We start from the raw sequence: 17,136 nt of genomic DNA, 5'->3' as shown, positions 1-17,136 counted from the left end.
ATTTACCTTGATGAAGCATTCGTCTTATGTATTGTTTGGACTTCAAAATAGACGCATGGTGAACAAATATACTGAACTAATAAGGACATCAATGGGGAAGGATAATTTGGTTTGGTATTCCTGGAATTGACATGGTTTGCATTATACTGTAGCTATACTCTTTGGTTCTTTAGGTAACGTCACGTAGGTAGACAAAATAATAGATAATAATAGATCCATAATGTGATCTATTATTTTTCTACCTACGTGACTTTAACGAGATAACCAAAGAGCGGATTCCTGCAGTCACGAAAGCTTCAAATCAAGATTGTACTGTAACTGTTTGAACATAGAACGTAATCAACTTTCGATACGAGTTGTAGTAGTGTGAATATTCTTGCAGATAAATAAAACATTATTTTCAACAACTGCTTGTCCGTTATTAATTTGACAACGTTAATAGCGAAAACGTGTAGAGCCGAGTTTCAGGTGGAGCATCTCCGTCACACAAGTCTGACCTAAACAGGCTTCATCTTGGCTGTCTCCCCATCAACATGTGTTCCTGGAGGGGAAAGGTCCCCATAAATCGATTCGCAAAGTTAGGAACAATAATCATCAAGTATACAGGGGATCACCTGTACTGTATGACATGTAAACTGTAACTCTATAAGCGATAACACAAAAACATAATTACTATAATCGCATTAGAAGCATTTTTATTATTCCACCGTGGTCATATTAAAATATCACTCTGCTCATATGTATGTATAATAGTGAACGTGCGTGTGAAGTATGCTCGTATACATGTAATATGTATGTATGCCATTTGGACTTGCTATGAACATTGTAAAATAAATAACGGACAATCCGTTGTTAAACCTAAGTATTTATTCAAATGCAAGAATAAGTACGTAAAAAAACTGTTAATTACATCCTATTTTCATACAGTTACAGTTGAATGGAAACCATGTCAATTCCCTATTGATATCCTGATTAGTTCACCACATTTGTTCACTGTGCGTCCAAGCTAGAAATCCAAGAAACGCGTCATCAATGTACATCCTGACATCGGTTATCTACAGTCGTTTGATCAGAGTATTTGATAAAAGTTTGTTATCCCATCACGGATCACCACTGGAACTCACGCAACTACAGAAGCAGCAACAACAACCAACAGCAGCAGGAACACCTTCAGAGACGCTGGGTCACGCGGCACCATCCAGGCGAGGAAAGGAAGAGCAGAGCCCGAATCGGAAGCCACCACCCGAACATCAGCAACAGTAGATAGCGAGATTCTAGTAGAACCACGTTGTTATAATACTCAATTTGATGCTATTCTAAACCGCGCACCTCCCAGGTTGCATTCACGACTCTCAATGTGCATCTACATAAAACAAACACTCTAGCTCAGTGTAATTATAATACTACCATAGTGTTATTCTAATAATATTCATCCGATCCATATCCTGCACCCCCCAGCTCGCATATCCGAACCCTGGTTTGCAAGTCCAAATGGCATACATACATATTACATGTATACGAGCATACTTCACATGCACGTTCACTATTATACATACATATGTTTAGTGTTATCTTTAGAGTGTTAAAGTTTACATGTTTTAGAGTACAAGTGATCTCCGGTATCCTTCGAATTAGGGACCGTAAGTTTGCTAAACTATTTGTAACGGGGAACTTTCCCCTCTATGAACACGTGTTGATGGGGGAGACAGCCAACACGTTGCCGGTTAAGGCAGACTTTGTGTGATGGAGATGCTCCACCTGAAACTCGGCTCAACACGTTTTTTGCTATGAATTATGTAAAATAAATAACGGACAATCAGTTGTTAAAACAAAGTTTTTTTTCAAATGCAAGGATATGTACGTAAAAAAACTGTTAATTACATCCTATTTTCATACAGTTACAGTTGAATGGAAACCATGTCAATTCCAGGAATACCAAAGCGTCAGCGTCTCATTCCCTATTGATATCCTGATTAGTTCACCACATTTGTTCACTGTGCGTCCAAGCTAGAAATCCAACAACCGCGTCATCAATGTACATCATGAAATCGGTTATCTACACTCGCCTATTACTAACCAAAAAAGCTATTTAAATAAATGAAAAACGTTTAAAATGTTGAGTAAAGATTAAAATGAAATGTTGAGTAATTACAGACTCATTTCAACTTCAGCTCAACAGGAATACTTAACCACGACAATTTTCCGAAATTTACCCCTCTCATAACCACTGCAGATCACCACCTGCAAGTAACGAAACTCTCAAACACATTGTAAAACTAGTGTCAAAATCATTGACATAATCAATTTTTAACGTATTACTTGGTCTAAAATAAACACGCTAAAGTACTCAATTCTGCTTAATAGGTATAACCACATGCAACATTATTTTTCAGTCATCCCTAGCTCTTTGTTTAACTCTCGAGCCACTCCATCACATCCAGCCATCTCTCGGGATCCAACTGCATGGGATCGAAGGTGGAATTATCTTCAGGAATCATTGCAGCACCTTGAATTTCACCTTTTGATTTCGGTTTCCTATCATCGTGGACCTTCTGATGCCTGTTCAGTTTTGATGACTGTACAAATGCCTTCCCACACAGAGTACACTGCAATGGCATCTCACCCGTTTGTGTTTCCTGATGGTTTTGAAGAGTTGACGACAGTGCAAATGCCTTCACACCACACACCGAGCACAGGAATTGCTTCTCGCCTGTGTGATCTCTGATGGCGTTGGAGATTTGATGAACGTGAAAATGCCTTCCCACACACAGAGCAATTGAATGGTTTGTTTCCTCGTGGTACTGTGGAGAGCCTCTCTGCTCCATGTGAGCATAGTGACAGGAGCGGTGTAATTGAGTCAAAAGGACGTTGTCGGCCGCAAGGATGTTTCGCCTTGACGTTTGGATTTTGTCGACTGCTAAAACAAGAACGACAACCATGTCTAAACCGAGACACAACAAAATTCCGTCAATTTGACGACGAACACGAGTTTCAGGTGGAGCATCTGTATGTATAGTGTAAGTGCGAGCGAACTGTGTTCGTATGCATGTAATATGTACGTCCTTTGGACATGCGAATCGGTGGTCGGATATGCGAACTGGGGGGTGCAGGATTAGGATCGGATAAAAAATAATTATAATAACACTACGGTAGTATTATTATAATAACACTGAGATATAATGTTTGTTATATGTAGATGTACATTGGGAGTCAAAAATGCAACATGGGAGGTGCGCAGTTTACAATCTCATTAAAATTAATATAACAACAACGTGGTGCTATTAGAATCTCGCTATCTACTGCTGCTGTTCTGCGGGTGGTGGCTTCCGATTCGGGCTCTGCTCTTCCTTTCCCCGCCTGGATGGTGCCGCTGGACCCAGCGTCTCTACCGACAGGCGTTGTAGCAGCTGGGTGATGGCATCCGTGAGTTTGTCAATTTTCTCTTCAAGTTGAGGCCGTCTCCCTCGTGGTCTCCTGCCTCTGGGGCGTGCTGTGGGTTGCTCATGGCCGAGGTGGAGCTGCATGTTGAATATGGTGTAGACGTTATTTTACCAATATAGAATGCGTCTAGGCAAGGTGTCTTATTATACACCGGCAGCCCAAATTATTACAATTTGATCGACGCCTTTTGATCAACTCTAACACTGTAAACTCTCACGTAATAAACTCTAACATTGTGAACGCCGTAACCTATGAACTTCAACATATCCATTGTAACGATATTAAAATAAATACTATAAGCTGCTAAAGTTTTGAAAAACATAAATGTAGCTGCGGGATTGTAATGGCATAAGAATAATTAGAATCACACTGTGTGCGTAATGGAATCACACTGTAGTCATATGCATGTTACGTTAGCATACGGACCGGGAGTAGGATATGCACATATCCTGAAAGACAAAGGATTAAATCTTAGGCAGGGAAGATATAAGCCGGCTCAAAAGCATTTCCAGTGGGAACTTGATGAGGCTGGAGGCTCGACTCGTCGCTCTGCTGATCGCCCTTCTACCGCGACACAACGCAGCCTCTCGAGCACAATTGCGTGGCGACAGTGAGGCGACTTTGCTTCGGGAGAGTTCGTGGCGACATCTTCAGACGGGTTTACAGACATCGATACACCGTGAATCTCCAAGTCCGTGTCTATTGTCGCGAATAAACTTGTAAACGCGTTTGTCGTCCAACTGACGGGATGTGATTGTGTCTCGGTTAGACGCGAGTGACGTTCTTGTTTGGGCAGTTAACAAAATCCAAAACTCAACGCTAAACATCCTTGCGACCGAAAGTGTTATTTTAATTATCAATAACACCGGTACATTGAAGTGTGATATTCGAATCGCATTCAAATAATTAGAATCACTCTGTGGTCCTCTTCGAATCGCACTATGCTCGTAAGGATGTGTAGAGAAGGAGTTAGTGACATCATACACGCTCGCCCTCTGGTACGATGACGTCACGGATGGTTACGTCATGCACAGGGGGCGTGACGGTGACGTCATCGCCCCCTGGGGGATTAAATATGGAACCTGTCACGGGTTCAGGGTCTTCTTTGGTTCTTTCGGTAAAGTCACCACGTAGAATGAGAATAAAATAATAAATTGATGAAATAAAATAACACAATAAAATTCTCACGACGTTTCGGCCACAACACAAACGGCCTTCATCAGGTGAAGGGACGAGACTGTCTGGAGGACAGCGCTGGAGTGAAAAAGCCACGCTCAGATCGCGACCTTTAAGCTGTGTGAGAAGAAACAAAGCGCCTTGACAAAGGAATTGGCATAGAATTTAGCATTGAAATAGCTCAGTGATTAGCTTGTGACTGGTCACAGAAATGGCTATGTTAAAGTTAAAGCATACACATCCGCAGAGGCACCCCTTGACAAAGGAATTAGCATAGAATTTAGCATTGAAATAGCTGAGTGATTAGCTTGTGACTGGTCACAGAAATGGCTATGTTAAAGTCAGAGCATACACATTCACCGAGGCATCCCTTGACAAAGGAATTAGCATAGAATTTAGCATTGAAATAGCTGAATGATTAGCTTGTGACTGGTCACAGAAATAGCTATGGTAAAGTCAGAGCATATACATTCACAGAGGCACCTAGTACAAATCAAACATGAGAATTTAGCATTGAAATAACTCGGAACAGAGGAGGGGGAGAGAGACAGCTGCGAGGCCCTAGTATACTCCATGTTGTAAACCATACCATTAACCGTGGTGTGAGAGGTATTAAGAGTCAATGCCAGCGAAGGAGCTGCGGTCTGAAGGTCATCGTAAAATACAATTAATTAAGAACGGAAATGGTTTAAAACATCTTTCCAGTGGTTACTAAGCCTGAATCCATCTTCTCGGTTGAAATTGTCTCTGTGCTTGTATATGCGCATGGTCTCATGAACGAATCTCTCATGGTAGCCGGTTGGTTTGCAAAGAACCTCCGTCTTGGAGAAGTCAATGTCATGTGAGCCCACTGAATTATAACAGTAATCTGCCACGGCAGAGGAGTTCGTTCTACCGTGTTTCACGTCTAATTTATGTTCGCGGATGCGGTCCGAGATATGTCGTTTGGTTTCTCCAATGTAGCTAATACGACTACAGTAGGATATTAATAATTGTAATGCGATACTAATCCTGCATATCCTACCCCCGGTTCGCATTTGCTTAACATGCATATGACCGCAGTTAGATTCTAGTATGATCACAGTGCGATTATAGTTAGTATTATGCGATTATAACCACGGACCTCCATTTATGTTATCTAAAACTTTAACAGTTTAAAGTATTTTTTACAGCGTTACAATGTATATGTTGCAGTTCGTAGGTTATAGTGTTAGAGTTCACAATGTTAGAGTTTACGATGTCAGAGTTGATCAAATGCATTGATCGAGCGCGTCGATGGGGTGCGTTTGATCAGAGTATTTGATCAAAGGTTGTTATCCCATCACAGAACACCACTGTAACTGAAGCAACTTCAACAGCAGCAACATCAACAGCAGCAACAACATCAGCAACAGCAACATCAGCTTCAGAGAGGCTGCGTCACGCGGCACCATCCAGGCGAGGAAAGGAAGAGCAGAGCCCGAATCGGCTGCCGCCACCCGAACATCAGCAGCAGTAGACATCGTGATTCTAGTAGAACCACGTTGTTATAATACTCACTTTGATGCTATTCTAAACCGCTCACCTCCCAAGTTGCATTCACGACTCCCAGTGCGCATTTACATATAACTTACACTCGAGCTCAGTGTAATTATAATAATACTACCATAGTGTTATTCTAATAATTTATATCCGATCATAATCCTGCACCCCCCAGTTCGCATATCCGACCCCCGGTTCGCAAGGCCAAATGGCATACATATTATATACATAAGAGCACAGTTCACATGCACGTACACTATTATACATGCATATTAGCAGAGTGCGATTCAAATATGACCACGATATAATTGTAATGCTTCCAATGAGATTTTAATACCTTACCTCTGTTTTTGATGTTATAAATGATGAAACTTGTGTATTAATTATAGTCATTTTAATGTTTCGTGTTATCGTTTAGTGCTACAGTTTACATGTCATAGAGTACAGGTGATCTCCTGTATACTTGATGATTAGGGACCGTAACGTTGCGAATCGATTTATAATGGGGACCTTTCCCCTCCAGGAACACATGTTGATGGGGAGACAGCCAAGATGAAGACTGTATAGGTCAGACTTGTGTGACGGAGATGCTCCACCTGAAACTCGGCTCCACACGTTTTTTGCTATTAACATTGTAAAATTAAAACGGACAAGCTTTTGTTCAAAATAATGTTCTATTCATCTGCAAGAATATTTACGTTACAACTCGTATCTAAAGTTTATTACATCCTATATTCAAACAGTTCCAGTAAAATCGTGATTTGAAGCTTTCCTGACCGCAGGAATCCATACTCTTTGGTTCTTTCGGTAAAGTCACGTAGGTAGAAAAATAGTAGATCACATTATTGATCTATTATTATCCATTATTTTGTCTACCTACGTGACGTTACCGAAATAATCAAAGAGTATAGCTACAGTATAATGCAAACCATGTCACTTCCAGGAATACCAAACCAAATTATCCTTCCCCATTGATGTCTTTATTAGTTCACCATATTTGTTCACTGTGCGTCTATTTTGAAGTCCAAACAATACATAAGACGAATGCTTCATCAAGGTACATTCTGAAATCGGTTAATTTAAGTCGCTTATTGCCAAAAAAAAACCTATACTATTGAAAAAACACGTTTAAAATGTTGAGTAAAGATTTAACAGACTCATTCGCCATTAATGTCCTTATTAGTTCACCACATTTGTTCACTGTGCGTCTGTGTTGAAGTTCAAGCCAAACATCCAACGAACGCGTCATCAATGGACATTCTGAAATAAGTTTTCTAAAGTCGCCTATTACCAACCAAAAAAGCGATATCAAGGAAAAAACAAGTAAAATATATCGAGTAAAGTTGCAACTAGAGACTCATTCCAACAGGATCACTTGACCACGACAAGATTGTCAGGAATTGAACGCTCTCACAAACACTGATCATCGCACCACATCAGCAAGTAATCCGAGATCACAAACCACCACCTGCACGTGACTAAATATTCTAAGAAACTGCAAAACTCGAGTATCAAAATCACTGATACAATCAATTGTAAAGTATTACTTTGTCTAAAACAAACAAATGCACTCAATGTGGCTTAATAGGTATAACCAAACCCAACATATTTTTTCAGTTTCCCGTTGCTTTAGATTTGACTCTCGAGCCACTCCATTACATCCAGCCATCTCTCGGGATCCAACGTCACGGGCTCGAAGGTGGAATCTCCTTAAAGGACTCGTTTCAGCACCTTGATTTTCATTTTTTGATTTCAGTTTCCTGTAAATGTGGACCTTCCGATGCCTGTTCAGTTTTGATGACTGTGCAAATTACTTTCCACACACAGTACACCAGGAGATTTTCTGAACGTGAAAATGAATTTCAACACACAGCACACAATGCACAGGAATGACTTCTCGCCCTTGTGTGTTTTCTAAAGTGTTTGAAGAGTTGACGAGTGTGAAAAGGGCAGACTCGTGTGACGGAGATACTCCACCTGAAACTCGGTTCCACAGGTTTTTGATCAAAACAAATAACGGACGATCAATTGTTGACAGTAATGTGTTTTTTTTATTCATCTGTAATAATAGTTACGTTAAAACTCTTAACAAATGTTTATGAAGTCTTATGTTCACACAATTACAGAACAATGCAAACCATGTCACTCCCATTGATGTCCTAATTAGTTAACCGCATTTGTTCACTGTGCATCTGTGTTGAAGTCTAACATATACACCCAAATAATGCGTCAATGTGCATCCTGAAATAGGTTATCTAAAGTCTCTTATTACCAAACGAAAGGGGAAAAAACACGTTTAAAATGTTGAGTAAAGATGTAACAACAGAATCATTCCAAATTAAGCTCAACAGGAACACTTAACCACGACAATATTGTCAGAAATTGAACCCTCTCACTGCCAGTGGGCATCACACCACTTCAGCAATTAATCCGATGAAATTAAAAACCACCACTATGCACTCTCACAAAAAAACTGTAAAAACTAAAGGGTCATAATTACACGCAAAATTATAAAATCCGGCTTAATAGGGAAAACCACATGCACATTAAATTTTGATTTAAAGCTTTCGTGACTGCAGTAATTCATATTCTTAGTTTTTTCGGTAAAGTCACTTTGAAGAGAAACAACAAAATAATAAAATATATATAAAAAACAATAAAAAATTCTCACGACGTTTCGACCATAACTCAAACGATCATCTTCAGTCATCCCGAGCTCTCGGTTAAACTCTTGAGCCACTCCATTACATCCAGCCATCTCTCGGGATCCAACTGCATGGGATCGAAGGTGGAATTATCTTCAGGAATCAACTCTTCAAGCTCATCAGAAAACGCACACGGGTGAGAAGCCATTCCTGTGCCCAGTGTGTGGGAAGGCATTTTCACTCTCGTCAACTCTTCAGATTCACGAGAGAACACACACGGGCGAGAAGCCATTCCTGTGTTCTATGTGTGGAAAGGCATTTTCACAGTCATCAATACGGAACAGGCATCAGAAGGTCCACGATGATTGGAAACTGAAATCAAAAGGTGAAATTCAAGGTGCTGCAATGAGGCCTGAAGGAGATTCCACCTTCGATCCCATGCAGTTGGATCCCGAGAGATGGCTGGATGTGATGGAGTGGCTCGAGAGTCAAACCGAGAGCTAGGGGTGACTGAAAAATAAAGTCGCATGTTGTTATACCTATTAATTCGGATTGAGTACGTTTGTGTGTTTATTTTAGACCAAGTAATACGTTACAATTTATTATATCTGTGATTTTGACACTGTAGTTTACAATGTGTTTGAGAGTTTCGTTACTTGCAGGTGGTGATTTGTTGAAGTGGTGTGACGAGCAGTGGTTGTGAGAGGGTTGAATTCCTGACTATTGTCGTAGTTAAATGTTCCTGTTGAGCTAAAGTTGAATTGAGTCCAATTACATCTTTACTCAACATTTTAAACATTTTTTTTATTTTACATAGTTTTTATTGGTTGGTAATAAGCGACTGTAGATAACCGATGTCAGGATGTACTTTGATGACGCGTTTGTTGGATTTTTAGCTTGGACTTCACCACAGACGCACAGTGAACAAATGTGGTGAACTAATCAGGAAAATCAATAGTGAATGAAACGCTGACGCTTTGGTGTTCCTGGAATTGACATGGTTTACATTCAACTGTAACTGTTTGAAAATAGGACGTAACACACTTTTGATACGAGTTTTAAGTGAATATTTTTGCAGATGAATAAAAACATATTTTTAACAATTTTTTTGTCCGTTATTTATTTTGCAATGTTTAAAGCAAAAACGTGTAAAAATTTCAGGTGGAGGATCTCCGGCACACAAATCTGCCCTTAACCGGCAGCATATTGGCTGTCTACCCCATTAAGATATGTTCCTTGAGGGAATGGTCCCCGTTGTTAATCGCTTCTCAACGCACCAGTCGCTAATTCCAAAGTATGCCGTGGACAAACTGTACTCTGTAACATGTAAACTGTAACAGTCTAAACGATAACACATTAACGACTATAACCTTGTTTAATAATGTATTACAACACAAATGGTAGGTACGGTATTAAAATATCATTAGAAGTATTTGAATCTCACTGTGGTCGTTTTAAAATCGCGCTCTGCTCATATGCATGTGTAGTGTACGTGGAAGCGAACCGGAGGTCGGATATGCGAACTGGGGTGAGTTAGAATTGCATTAAAATTATTAGAATAACACTTTGCTCGAATATTTGATGTTTATAAATGAGAATCGGGAGTCGCTAATGCGACTTGGGATATGCAATGATTAGAATCCCATTGAAACTATTAGAATCGCACTATGGTCATATTAGAATCAGGACTTGACAGCTGGATGAATTTTGATTTAAAGCTTTTGTGACTGCAGGGATTCATATTCTTGTTTCTTTCGGTAAAGTCACGTTCTAGGGGAACAATGAAATAATAAAAATATTAAACAATAAAATTCTCACGACGTTTCGACTGCAACACAAGCAATCATCAGCTAGATGAATGTTCGATCTGAATGACATCGAATAGCACTATACAATATCCGTGTATATATGTTTAAATAAACGCAAATCCGTGAGATTATTAATAGTTGCAATTGTAATGACTCCGGACTCAGACTGTAGAGGGTTCTTTTATTTAGCCTTTAACGCGGCTTAGGACCCCGGCGTCACGATATAGCAACGACGACGCCTTAACGGCAACCAGCCGTGACCCGAATCCCCACTAACACAGCCCTGAACCTCGTTCCTTCAACTCTCTCTCGGCGTCAACCTCCCCCTCCACCCTTGGTCCAGCCTTCTCTTCTTGAACTCTCTCTATCCTGTTGTCACCGCTTGTCCCTTCGTTGAGGCACTGTCTTCACAACAACCATCTTAAAACAAAATGAGCCGTCTCGGCTAACAACAATTTTTAGAAGCCACGTGCGTCAGGGCAGCAGCTGTAGCAACATTTTTGCCACGCCGCTACAATCACAATCTTAACGCTCATCTGTAAGGGGTAAGCCGTGTGACCCTACTCACCCGACAACAACAACAACAACAAGAAACCAACAAAACAACAACCACACACAAAAATCCTAATACGCTTCCACGTTGTCCAAGGGGACCCTTCTATTGTCCGTGTGTTGGGTGTGGATCCTACAAGCGCAACCTTGCGCATTTTGACCGGCTTCTCGCCGCCGGTGCCTCGCCCATGATGGAATCTTGTGCCTTTCCGGGCGTCAAGGGTTCGCACCACAGCCTTGAAGGGTTAGGCGGGTCCCTGGCTTCTTGTGAAGAATTTGAGCGGGCTCCAGGCACCGCTCCCTCGCACGTGGCGGATCCTTGAGGCACGCCGAGCCTCTGGGGCTCGTAAACTGTGGGCGGTACAACACATTTCCTTTGGCGTACGGTTTCCATTGCCGAGCGCCCCATCACGTCGGACACACCAGACTTGGGCTGTACAATCCATGGGGATGAGCTGTCTGGGTGGGGACGGACATCAGTTTTGAGGCTGGACCGGTGGACGAACCAACGGCGACGCCCTAACCACATTCGTACTCACTGAGGCCGTCTCACCTCTATGACTTCTACCGGACAATCCGGACCCTGCCATGGGCGGAAATAATTCTAATAATTCGAATGGAATTCGAATATCACACTTCAATGTACGGTGTGTTCTAATCTAGAACACGAGTTTACAATGTTATTTTATAGCGTTATAATGTATAGCTCATAGAGTTCACAACATTAGATTTTACGATTACACTTGTTTACAGTGTAATTGTTATGGCGTTACAATGTATATAGCACACAGTTAAAAAGGTTATATTGTTAGAGTTCATAATGTTTGAGTTTACAGTGTGAGAGTTGACAATGTGAGCGTTTGTGGCCGTGTCCTGTTCTCGCGGGACCCCACACGGATTTGGAAATAATTTCGATGACCATGAATGAGCTGAGCTTTGAGCGACTAATGTTCACTTTGTTTCAACATAACTATGTGTAGGTTAGTGTCATCGGGGCTTATTGAATACTACTCATGAATGAACTCACTCCTTAATGAAAGAAATTGTAATCATTTTGGTAGAACAAGTCACCTGCCTTTTTCAAGACGAATTGTTATCTTCAATAGCGTTCTTAAAGATATTGCTAAAATACACAGCAGAGGGAAGGCTGCCTTGTTGGGGAGATGTAGTTTGGGTCCGGCGCTGTGACTGGAGTTAGGCGCTGTGACCGGGTGATATCACGGATTCTGAACCAATTGAGTTCAACACTCGCTGCTTGGCCCCGTCGACAGCAGCGGAGACGATCCGATCCACTGCGCTCCATCTCCCCACATGGTCCACGAAATTAGCAGTTTTTTAAATGAACACATGTTTTTGACATATTTTTAAATTCACGTGTAATGTATGTGCTATAATGTGTGATTGTTTTACTCTTTATATGCTTTTTACTGAACAAATATACCTTCTATTAAATTGATATGACATTCACCCATCAGTGGACAGTTTGATTCTAATACGACTACAGTGGGATATTAATAATTGTAATGCGATACTAATCCTGCATATCCTACCCCCGGTTCGCATTTGCTTAACATGCATATGACCGCAGTTAGATTCTAATATGATCACAGTGCGATTATAGTTAGTGTTATGCGATTATAACCACGGACCTCCATTTATGTTGTCTAAAACTTTAACAAGTTTAAAGTATTGTTTTTACAGCGTTACAATGTATATGTTGCAGTTCATAGGTTATAGTGTTAGAGTTCACAATGTTAGAGTTTACGATGTCAGAGTTGATCAAATGCATCGATCGAGCGCTTCGATTGGGTGCGTTTGATCAGAGTATTTGATCAAAGGTTGTTATCCCATCACAGAACACCACTGTAACTGAAGCAACTTCAACAGCAGCAACAACATCAACAGCAGCGACAACATCAGCAACAGCAACATCAGCTTCAGAGAGGCTGCGTCACGCGGCACCATCCAGGCGAGGAAAGGAAGAGCAGAGCCCGAATCGGCTGCCGCCACCCGAACATCAGCAGCAGTAGACATCGAGATTCTAGTAGAACCACGTTGTTATAATACTCACTTTGATGCTATTCTAAACCGCTCACCTCCCAAGTTGCATTCACGACTCCCAGTGCGCATTTACATATAACTTACACTCGAGCTCAGTGTAATTATAATAATACTACCATAGTGTTATTCTAATAATTTATATCCGATCATAATCCTGCACCCCCCAGTTCGCATATCCGACCCCCGGTTCGCAAGGCCAAATGGCATACATATTATATACACAAGAGCACAGTTCACATGCACGTACACTATTATACATGCATATTAGCAGAGTGCGATTCAAATATGACCACGATATAATTGTAATACTTCTAATGAGATTTTTAATACCGTACCTCTGTTTTTGGTGTTATAAATGATTAAACTTGTGTATTAATTATAGCCATTTTAATGTTTTGTGTTATCGTTTAGTGCTACAGTTTACATGTCATACAGTACAGGTGATCCCCTGTATACTTGATGATTATTGTTCCTAACTTTGCGAATCGATTTATAATGGGGACCTTTCCCCTCCAGGAACACATGTTGATGGGGAGACAGCCAAGATGAAGCCTGTTTAGGTCAGACTTGTGTGACGGAGATGCTCCACCTGAAACTCGGCTCCACACGTTTTCACTATTAACGTTGTAAAATTAATAACGGACAAGCAGTTGTTGAAAATAATGTTTTATTCATCTGCAATAATATTTACAGTACTACAACTCGTAACGAAAGTTGATTAAGTCTCATGTTCAAACAGTTACAGTACAATCTTGATTTGAATCTTTCGTGACTGCAGGAATCCGCTCTTTGGTTCTTTCGTTAAAGTCACGTGGGTAGAAAAATAGTAGATCACATTATTGATCTATTATTATCTATTATTTTGTCTACCTACGTGACGTTACCTAAAGAACCAAAGAGTATAGCTACAGTATAATGCAAACCATGTCACTTACAGGAATACCAAACCAAAGTATCTTTCGCCATTAATGTCCTTATTAGTTCACCATATTTGTTCACTGTGCGTCTGTGTTGAAGTTCAAGCCAAACATCCAACGAACGCGTCATCAATGGACATTCTGAAATCAGTTTTCTAAAGTCGCCTATTACCAACCAAAAAAGCGATATCAAGGAAAAAACAAGTAAAATATATCAAGTAAAGTTGCAACTAGAGACTCACTACAACAGGATCACTTGACCACGACAAGATTGTCAGGAATTGAACGCTCTCCCAACCACTGCTCATCGCACCACTTCAGCAAGTAATCCGAGATCACAAACCACCACCTGCACGTGACAAAATATTCTAAGAAACTGCAAAACTCGAGTATCAAAATCACTGATACAATCAATTGTAAAGTATTACTTTGTCTAAAACACACAAATGCACTCAATGTGGCTTAACAGGTATAACCAAACCCAACATATGTTTTCAGTTTCCCGTTGCTTTAGATTTGACTCTCGAGCCACTCCATTACATCCAGCCATCTCTCGGGATCCAACTTCATGGGATCGAAGGTGGAATCTCCTTCAGGACTCATTGCAGCACCTTGAATTTCACCTTTTGATTTCAGCTTCCTATCATCGTGGACCTTCTGATGCCTGTTCCGTATTGATGACTGAGCAAATGCCTTCCCACACACAGAGCACAGGAATGGCTTCTCACCCGTGTGTGTTCTCTGGTGAATCTGAAGAGTTGACGAGAGTGAAAATGCCTTCCCACACACTGGGCACAGGAATGGCTTCTCACCCGTGTGCGTTTTCTGATGAGCTTGAAGAGTTGATGACCTTGCAAATGCCTTCCCACAAACAGAACACGGGAATGGCTTCTCGCCTGTGTGTGTTCTTTGGTGAGTTTGAAGAGTTGATGACTGAGCAAATGCCTTCCCACACACAGGGCACAGGAACGGCTTCTCGCCTGTGTGTGTTCTCTGGTGTCTCTGAAGATCTGATTGCCGTGAAAATGCCTTCACACACACAGTGCAATTGAATGGCTCCTTGCTCCCGTGTGCTTGGGGCTTCGGAGAGCGTATCTGCTCCATGTGACTGCGTCTTCTGACCGGAGTACCAGTAGCTTGTGTTATCGATAATTGATTGTACCCTATCGTCCGCGAGGATGTTAAGCGTTGCGTTTTGGGATTTCTTTAACTGCCAAAACAAGAATGTCACTCGCGTTTAATCGAGACGCGAAAATAGACACTTACTTGGAGATTCACGGTGAATCGATGTCTGTAACCCGTCTGAAGATGTCCCCACGAACTCGCATATTCACTCACCATACGAAGCAAAGTCGCCTAACTGTCGACACAGCAATTGTGTTCACCAGACTGCGTTGTCCCGCGTTAGAAGGCGATCAGCAGAGCGACGATTCGAGCGTCCAGCCTCATCAAGTTCCCTCTCGAAATGGCCTTGAGCTCTGCTTCTGAGCCGCCTTATAACTCCCCTCCTAGGATCCAATCCTTTGTCTTTCAGGATATTTGCATTCGATTGTTAATTTTGGAAGGTACAATCCGTATGTCTATTAACATACCGAATGGTAATGTGCCCATTGTGTTTCATGCCTGAATATGTAAGTGCATCTCATTGTGTAATTGCGCGCTTATTTTGAATAAATGGGATTAGCGCTGTAAAAACACGTTCCCCATGCCCTCCATTGTCCTCGAATTAAAGTGAATGCAGTCCCGTGGCGTTGCCCACAACCGCCGAGCTTCGGGGCTTGAGCACGTTCAGACGCGTAGTGACCACACTTGCAACACAATCACTCTAACATCAGTAACCAAAACCCGATCTGGTACATGGCCTCCGCTTGGTCTGGTTTGTATCCGTCATCACTCCGGAGACAAACAGCGAGGCATGGTTCGGCCAGCCACCACCTCATTTGCCGCAGAGACTTTAATAGCTGCTCTCAAACAACACTGTCACCATTAGTGGTTTACGGACTAGGGTGTTAAGCGGGCAATCAGTCGTTTTGGTCAAGGCGTATGGGATAATGGACACCTCTGTTATCCCATAAACACAATACACAGCAGCGGGAAGGCTGCCTTGTTGGGGAGATGTAGTTTGTGTAAGGCGCTGTGACTGGAGTTAGGCGATGTGACTGGGTGATCACACGGATTCCAAAACATAGCAGAGACGATACGATTCACTGCGCTCCATATACCTACATGGACAACGACTCTCAGTAAAAGCAAAAAAAACATTTTTAAATACGTTTTTAAATCATATGTATTGTATATATGCTAGAATGTGTGATTGTTATAATCTTTGTATGTGTATATATAGATATTCGATTCCATTGATACGACCCAATCATCCAACAGTGGACAGTGTGATTCTAGTACGACTAGTGGGATTTTAATATTTGTAATTCGATTATAATTCTGCATATCCTACCCCTGGTTCGCATATTCACTTACCATACGTACGACCACAGTGTGGTTCTAATACGAGCCGAGTTTGATTCTAATGATTCTAATACCATTATAATCCCATACCTCCATGTATGTGGTTATACACTGTAACAGTTAATCGAATTTTAACACGTTGCAATGGATAGGTTTAAGTTCGTAGGTTTTAATGTTATATACTCTTTGGTTCTTTCGGTAAAGTCACATAGGTAAAAAATAAATCACGACGTTTCGGACGCAACACAAGGCATGGTTCAGCAAGCCACCATCTCATTTGCCACAGCGACTTTAGAAGAAGGTCCACGATGATAGGAAACTGAAATCAAAAGGTGAAATTCAAGGTGCTGCAATGAGTCCTGAAGGAGATTCCACCTTCGATCCCATGCAGTTGGATCCCGAGAGATGGCTGGATGTAATGGAGTGGCTCGAGAGTCAAACCGAGAGCTAGGGGTGACTGAGAAATAATGTTGCATGTGGTTATACCTATTAAGCCGGATTGAGTAATTTTACCAATTACCCACCCACTCACTCACCTGAGCCCCTCCT

At 41.4% G+C, this 17,136-nt stretch overlaps 1 pseudogene; it reads right to left on the bottom strand.

Moving 5' to 3' along the window:
- Window positions 1-497: 497 nt before the first annotated feature.
- On the bottom strand, window positions 498-15,586 carry LOC142907385 (uncharacterized; annotated as a pseudogene).
- Between the last annotated feature and the right edge of the window lie 1,550 nt (window positions 15,587-17,136).

Source organism: Petromyzon marinus, chromosome 78 (assembly GCF_048934315.1).
Source record: "Petromyzon marinus isolate PM22_M1 ecotype Great Lakes invasive population chromosome 78, UKy_Petmar_22M1.pri1.0, whole genome shotgun sequence".
Lineage (NCBI taxonomy): Eukaryota > Metazoa > Chordata > Hyperoartia > Petromyzontiformes > Petromyzontidae > Petromyzon > Petromyzon marinus.
Note: the sequence above shows the minus strand (reverse complement) of the source record. Positions and strands in the feature narration are given on the sequence as shown.